Source organism: Arachis duranensis, chromosome 2 (assembly GCF_000817695.3).
Source record: "Arachis duranensis cultivar V14167 chromosome 2, aradu.V14167.gnm2.J7QH, whole genome shotgun sequence".
NCBI classification, from domain to species: domain Eukaryota; kingdom Viridiplantae; phylum Streptophyta; class Magnoliopsida; order Fabales; family Fabaceae; genus Arachis; species Arachis duranensis.
Window position 1 is genome coordinate 54,457,652 of NC_029773.3, and position 8,479 is coordinate 54,466,130.

Genomic DNA, 8,479 nt, shown 5'->3' on the forward strand with positions numbered 1-8,479 from the left:
TTCGGGTAACTGTTTACTATGTTATTCTTCCCATTTCGAAAGAGGCCAGATACCACTATTATTAGCCCTTCCTTCCCACCAAGCCAAGGAAAGAAGAAAATCTGGGAAAGGCTAAATCAAGTCAATAAGAGAGGACCATTTTCGCCATAAGCGAGAAGTTTGTATATGTTTTTCAGCAAACCATGCTTCGCATAATTTTAATGGGCAATAGTTAATTAAGATTTTGAGGTGATTTGTAAATGTATGTGTCTTCTCCAAATCAAATGGACATGATCATGTGTAAATCAGTCGTCCCATGACTATTTAGCATGTATTTATTAAACTAAGCTTTTTCATTCATTTATGAGCAAGTTATTAAGAAACTAGATTTGATATTCGTTATTTATTGCATGTTTACCCAGTGCATAGTTCAAAGGGTTAATAGTCCACAGAGTTCTTGAAAGACCGTTATAAATCAGTGGAAAAATATACTGAAGCAAGTATAACCAACTAAGAATTGAACAACTCAATTAATTATAATTATTTTAATTAATTTTATTTAATTATAATTTAAAATTTGTTATTAATTATTTGATATGCCAAAATTAAATCCTAAGTGATACATTCATCCAATATTGACGGAAATCACGGAAGTGCACTAACAACTGCGGAGTCTTCACCGTCATTATTTTCTTTTCAAGAGTGCAATGCATCAGTTCAATCTTCCAAATGGCAATAGTGTCGATCTTCTCTATCCAATCATCCTATCCGTTGCTCCCTATTCGGTTCTCTACCATCTATGCCGCCATTAGCGGTGCCGTTTGTGACCGTGGTCCAAATTGTTTACGGTTGCGGTGCATCTTTTCTCTCATAAACTCATCAATTGCACCCACCCTTTTTGCCAAATCATTCAAATTGTGTCTCTTTCATCGCTTCTCCCTCGTGCGTGCCGCCATTGGCAGTGACGTTCGCCGGTCATCCTACGGCTCTTCTTCTTCTCCTCTTCCTATTTGGTTTTGAATTATTCTTTTAACTCGTGTTTTATGTTTCTTTTTCTTAATTTTTGGATGATTCTTTTTATTAGTTTTGGATGATACTTTTTTCTATGTTTTGTATGTTTTTTTAGAATTTGGATGATTCTTTTTTCTATGTTTTGTATGTTTTTTTATTAGTATTTGGATGATTTTTGTTCGTTACCTGGTTATCTCGGGTTGTCGGTGGGTGATGAGCTGGAGAGGGGGAGATCCCGAACTGGCGTAGAGTGAGGGAAACTCCGTGTGCTAGCGACGTCGGAGGCTGAGCGGAGCGGGGGGTATGGCCACTTGCAAAGACACTCCGACACTCAAGTCAGAGTCCATACTAAAGGGTGGTAGAATTAGGTAAGGGTATGACGTACCTTGGGGGGAGAGTTGTCCTCTCCTCTTATATACCGTGTTGGGTGAGCTTATTAATGGTCAGGCCCATTGATGGGGGATCTGTGAGCAGTCGCTTTCCACGTGAGCGGGTCGTCCCGTACTTCGGGCCGGGACGTCGGGTACCGACCTTGAGGGCATTGACCCGAGTGGTAGCGCGCTTTGGGTGGCAAGTCGGCCGGGCCCCGGGTCGGGTGTTTAGAGGCTAACCCAGGGAACTTTTTTGCTGGTGTTTCGGGCCTGGGTGGGATAGTGCCCCGACCCGGCGACTTCTTGGGCTGGACTTTGGTAGTCTGTAATAGTGTCCCCAATGCGCCAGCCTCAAGGTCTGGAGCTCGTGGTTGGGCGTGTTTGTCTTGTTTGTTAAGGCGACGAGCTTTTCTTCTTTTTCGGGAACTCATCGGTGGCGTTTCGTGTCCCTCACGCGTGTTCGCTTCGACCTTCACGCTGCTTTCTTGGTTTTGGTGCTGGGCATTAAATGCCCATCATTTCATTGATTTGAAATTTTGGGTGAAATGGCAAATATGCCCCTGCCCTTTGGCGCTCTTCCTCGGCGGTTGATGACTTCGTTTCACTACCCCTTTTAAAAAATTTAGCGAACGAGTTCTTTTGGAAAGCGCACCAAAATTATCGCCAAGTAATAACCCATAGTAGAGTGGGATCGTATCCACAGAGATTGGCAAATCCAAGCAGTTTTAATTAATTGATGAATTAGTCAAGCGGATCAATAAGATTGTGAAGTGCAGAATTGTAAATGGCACAAATGTAAATGACTAGAATATAAAGAAAAGCAATAAAGTGCAGAGTTAGAAATTGTAGAATGTAAAGTGCTGAATCATAAATTACTTGAATGTAAATGGGAATGGGGAATTGCTGAATGTAAAATTAAGCTATAAAGAAATGGATAGATAAGAATAGGGAAATTCATTGAGATTGGGAGATGTTGTCTCTTTGGATCAAATCTAGCTTAGATCTTCTTCAATCATGCAACTCACTTACCTCTTGGCAATCATGATTGATTGAGCTCCAATTCCTTGGTGGCTTAATCTCTCAGATCTTGATCAATAGCCAATTTCTTGGTCTAATTGCTCATGAAGAGAGATATGCTTGGTCTCTAATTATACCACACACCCTTATAGGTCCAGGTAGAGGGGGGATTATATGTCACGTATCCCATTACCAAAACCTAGAATCTACTCAAGTGTGAGAAGGGATTTCAAGCATGGTTTCATGTTTTCTTTCCCAAGGTTCCCATGAAACTCAATTGCATTCAATCTCTTTCCCAATATGATTGAACACTAATCATTAAGAACGAAATTTCTCCTAGAAAATCAAGAGAAGATGAAGAGAAGAAGAATTTCACTATTATCAATCCATCAAGTACAACAGAGCTCCCTCTCTCAATGAGAGGGAAGTTAGCTACTCATAGCTTAGAAAGTACTCAAAAGTGGAATGTAAAAGTGGATCTAGAACTAACTGTTTCACCCCCTCTTCAATACTCTTTGGGGGTATTTATACTACTCCTAGTGAAAATAAAGAAATTACAAAAGTGAAAAAGGGAAAATTACATTTTGGAGGGAAAGAAAACACTCAATAAACGTGACTCCTTAGCTGGTGTGTGGCTGGCGCTCCTATTGGCATGTCACGTGCCCTTCAAAATGGCTTGGCGTGCCACGCTCAATCCTTCAAGTGGCACGCTCATCCCTTGTCAACTTTGGCGTGCCACTTGACATTCTTGTGTTGGCGTGCCACGCCTTCGAGCTCAAGTGGCACGCCCTTTGATTTTTCCACTTTGTTTGCCTTTGGAAACTTGAACTAGCGTGGCACGCCCAGGGTCTGGCATGCCACGCCCTTGTGATGTGCTTGGCTAAGCTCTCTGGAAAGTTACACTAGCGTGGCACGCCCAGGGTCTGGCGTGCCACGCCCCTTTGTGAGTGAGTGGTTCCTCTGTTTGGAGTGCCACGCCATGAACTCAAGTGGCACACCCCAATGATGCTTTGGCCTCTGAATGACACTGGCGTGCCACGCCTGGTTGCTCAAGTGGCACGCCTAAGTGAAGAATAGTGATTGGCGTGCCACGCCTTCGATACCAAGTGGCACGCCCCATGTAATTGGCCTCTTCCACCCTTTCTGGAAACTTATACTAGCGTGCCACTCCTATAGGTTGGCGTGCCACGCCCATGATCTTGTCTCGCTCCAGTAAGTGGCGTGCCACGCCTTGGCCTTCAAGTGGCACGCCAAAGTGACTTTTTAGAACCGGCGTGCCACGCCTTCGACACCAAGTGGCACGCCCAGTCTTCAATTGTCCTCAGCCCCTTCTCTGAACCATTGTACCAGAGTGCCACGCCATGTTGCCCAAGTGGCACGCCCATGTATTTGTGCATTCTTCAAGCTTGGCGTGCCACGCCTGGGTCTTCAAGTGGCCGCCAAAGTGACTTTTGGAGTTGGCTGAAGAACTGAAGATTGTTGGTTTATAAGTTATAATAAATTCTCGTTGCAAGTATAGTTTCTAAACCAAGCAATCAACCTTTCTTACAAAAGTTTTGGTTGTCACAATTAACAAACCCCTTTGGAATTGATAACCGAAGTATTTAAACATCGGGTCGTCTTCTCAAGGAATTTCAGGGAAGTATGATTTATTATTGGTTATGCAAAGGTATATTTTGGGGTTTTGAAAAGGTTTGAACAAATAATTTAATTGATAAGAAAAATAAATTAATAATTAGAAAATCTCTTGGCATGTGATGAGCGGATAATTTATACGCTTTTTGGCATTGTTTTTAGGTAGTTTTTAGTATGATCTAGTTACTTTTAGGGATGTTTTCATTAGTTTTTATGCTAAATTCACATTCTGGACTTTACTATGAGTTTGTGTGTTTTTCTGTGATTTCAGGTATTTTCTGGCTGAAATTGAGGGACCTAAGCAAAATTCTGATAGGAGGCTGACAAAAGACTGCTGATGCTGTTGGAATCTGACCTCCCTGCACTCAAAATAGATTTTCTGGAGTTACAGAATTCCAAATGGCGCGCTCTCAACGGCGTTGGAAAGTATACATCTAGAGCTTTCCAGCAATATATAATAGTCCATAATTTATTCGTAATTAGATGATGTAAACTGGCGCTCAATGCAAGTTCTATGCTGCATCCTGGAGTCAAACGCCAGAAACACGTCACAAACCAGAGTTGAACACCCAAAAACACGTAATTACTTACTTCTGTAAACCCTAGTAGCTAGTCTAGTATAAATAGGACGTTTTACTATTGTATTAGACATATTTGGTCTCAGTTTTATTTTATTATTCATCTTAGGAGACTATTGATCACATTTTGGGGGCTAGCCATTTGGCCATGCCTGGACCTTCATCACTTATGTATTTTTAACGGTGGAGTTTCTACACACCATAGATTAAGGGTGTAGAGCTCTGCTGTACCTCGAGTTTTAATGCAAGTACTTCTATTTTCTATTCAATTCGACTTATTCTTATTCTAAGATATTCGTTGCACTTCAACATGATGAATGTGATGATCTATGACACTCATCATCATTCTCACCTATGAACGCATGACTGACAACCACTTCCGTTCTACCTTAGACCGGACGCATATCTCTTGGATTCTTTAATCAGAATCTTCATGGTATAAGCTAGAATTGATGGAGGCATTCATGGGAATCCCGAAAGTCTAACCTTGTCTGTGATATTCCGAGTAGGTAATTTTCTTTTTATTTTCTTTTCAAAAAAAAAGTTTTCAAAAATCTTTCAAAAATTTGTTTTTATTTTCGTTTTTCTAAAGAATATTTTCGAAAAAAATAATAAAAATACAAAAAAATCATAAAATCATAAAAATCAAAAATATTTTGTGATTCTTGTTTGAGTCTTGTGTCAATTTTTAAGTTTGGTATCAATTGCATGTTTTTAAAAATCTCTTGCATTCTTCGAAAATTCATGCATTCATAGTGTTCTTCATGATCTTCAAGTTGTTCTTGGTAAGTCTTCGTGTTTGATCTTGATGTTTTCTTGTTTTGTGTCTTTTATTGTTTTTCATATGCATTTTTGCATTCATAGTGTCCATGCATTAAAGATTTCTAAGTTTGGTGTCTTGAATGTTTTCTTTACATCAAAAATTTTTCAAAAATATGTTCTTGTTGTTCATCATGATCTTCAAAGTGTTCTTGGTGTTCATCTTGACATTCATAGTATTCTTGTATGCATCATGTGTTTTGATCTAAAATTTTCATGCATTGAGTCATTTTTGTGTTTTTCTCTCTCATCATAATTAAAAATTAAAAAAAAATATATCTTTTCCTTAATTTTCTCATAATTTTCAAAAATTTGAGTTGACTTAGTCAAAAATTTTTTTAAAATTAGTTGTTTCTTACAAGTCAAGTTAAATTTTCAATTTTAAAAATCTTATATTTTCAAAACTTTTTCAAAAATCAAATCTTTTTCATTTTTCTTATTAATTTTCAAAATTTTCTTTTTAAAAAATGTTTTTCAAAAATGTTTTTCTTAAATTTATCTTTATTTTCAAAAATTATGCTAACAATTAATGTGATTGGTTCAAAAATTTGAAGTTGTTACTTTCTTGTTAAGAAAGGTTCAATCTTTAAATTCTAGAATCTTATCTTTTAGTTTCTTGTTAGTTAAGTAATTAATTTTAACTTTAAAAAAATTAAATTTATCTTATCCTATCTTTTATATCATATCTTTTTCAAAATTTTATCTTTTTCAAAAATTTGATTTTAAAATAGCTTTTCTAACTTCTTATCTTCTTATCTTTTCAAATTTGATTTTCAAATCTTTTTCAACTAACTATTTGACTTTTTGTTTGTTTCTTATCTTTTTCAAAACCACCTAACTACTTTTCCCTCTCTACTTTTCGAAAATATCTCATCCCTTTTTCAAAAATTCTTTTTAATTAACTAATTATTTTAAATTTTAATTTTAATTCTATCTCATCTTTAATTTTCGAAAATCATTAACTCCTTTTCAAAATTAATTTTTGAATTCTCTCTCTCATCTTCTTTTATTTATTTATTCATTTACTAACACTTCTCTTCACCTCTCTTCATCTCAAACCACTACCCCTATCCTCACCCTTCTGTTTGGATTCTCCTTTCTTTATTCCCCTTCTTCTTCTACTAACAATAAGGAACCTCTTTACTGTGACATAGAGGATTCCTCTTCCTTTCTTTTTTCTCTTCTCTTTCATATGAGTAGGAATAAGGAAAAAATACTCTTGTTGAAGCTGATCCTGAACCTGAAAGGACTCTGAAGAGGAAACTAAGAGAAGCTAAATTACAACAATCCAGAGGCAACCTTTCTGAAATTTTCGAACAAGAGAAGGAGATGGCAGCCGAACCCAACAACAATAATTCAAGGAGGATGCTTGGTGATTTTACTAAACCCACGTCCAAGTTTGATGGAAGAAGCATCTCAATTCCTGCCATTGGAGCAAACAATTTTGAGCTGAAACCTCAATTAGTTGCTCTAATGCAACAAAACTGCAAGTTTCATGGACTTCCATCTGAAGATCCTTACCAGTTTTTAACTGAGTTCTTGCAGATTTGTGAGACTGTTAAGACGAGTGGAGTAGATCCTGAAGTCTACAGGCTCATGCTTTTCCCTTTTGCTGTAAGAGACAGAGGTAGAACATGGTTGGACTTTTCCCTTTTGCTGTAAGAGACAAAGCTAGAATATGGTTGGATTCACAACCCAAGGATAGCCTGGACTCCTGGGATAAGCTGGTCACTGCCTTCTTGGATAAATTCTTTCCTCCTTAAAAGTTGAGTAAGCTTAGAGTAGATGTTCAGACCTTCAAGCAAAAAGATGGTGAATCCCTTTATGAAGCTTGGGAAAGATACAAGCAGATGACCAAAAAGTGTCCTTTTGACATGTTTTCAGAGTGGACCATATTAGATATATTCTATTATGGTCTATCTAAGTTTTTCAAAATGTCATTGGACCACTCTGCAGGTGGATCCATTCACCTAAAGAAAACGCCTGCAGAAGCTCAGGAACTTATTGTAATGGTTGCAAATAACCAGTTCTTGTATACCTCTGAGGGGAATCCTGTGAGTAATGGGACGCCTCAAAAGAGAAGAGTTCTTGAAATTGATGCTCTGAATGCCATATTGGCTCAGAATAAAGTGTTGACTCAGCAAGTCAACATGATTTCTCAAAGTCTGAATGGATGGCAAAATGCATCCAACAGTACTAAAGAGGCATCTTTTGAAGAAGAAGCTTATGATCCTGAAAACCCTGCAATAGCAGAGGTAAATTACATGGGTGAACCTTATGGAAACACCTATAATTCATCATGGAGAAATCATCCGAATTTCTCATGGAAGGATCAACAAAAGCCTCAACAAGGCTTTAATAATGGTGGAAGAAATAGGCTCAGCAATATTAAGCCTTATCCATCATTTTCTCAGCAACAGACAGAGAATTATGAACAGAATACCTCTAACTTAGCAAACTTAGTCTCTGATCTGTCTAAAGCCACTTTATGTTTCATGAATGAAACAAGGTCCTCCATCAGAAATCTGGAGGCACAAGTGGGCCAGCTGAGTAAGAAAATCACTGAAACCCCTCCTAGTACTCTCCCAAGCAATACTGAAGAAAATCCAAAAAGAGAGTGCAAGGCCATTGATATAATCAATATGGCCGAATGCAAGGAGGAGGGAGAGGACGCAAATCCCAATGAAGAAGATCTCATGGGACGTCTCTCAAGCAAGAAGGAGTTCCCTATTGAGGATCCAAATGAATCTGAGACTCATATAGAGACCATAGAAATTCCACTAAATCTCCTTCTGCCATTCATGAGCTCTGAAGACTATTCTTCCTCAGAAGTGAATGAAGATGTGACTGGAGAGCAAGTTGCTCAATATCTAGGAGCCATCATGAAGCTGAATGCCAAGTTGTTTGGTAATGAGACTTGGGAAGGTGAACCTCCCTTGCTCATTAGTGAACTAGATACATGGGTTCAGAAAATTTTACCTCAAAAGAAACAAGATCCTGGTAAATTCTTAATACCCTGTACCATAGGCACCATGACCTTTAACAAGGCTCTGTGTGACCTGGAGTCAG

General features: G+C 38.2%; 1 non-coding gene across 1 annotated transcript; it reads right to left on the bottom strand.

Annotated features, from left to right (window-relative positions):
* Positions 1-7,182: 7,182 nt before the first annotated feature.
* Positions 7,183-7,286, bottom strand: LOC127745286 (small nucleolar RNA R71). The gene has a single exon (XR_008006483.1). It is a non-coding gene; the product is annotated as a small nucleolar RNA R71 (small nucleolar RNA).
* Positions 7,287-8,479: the final 1,193 nt, after the last annotated feature.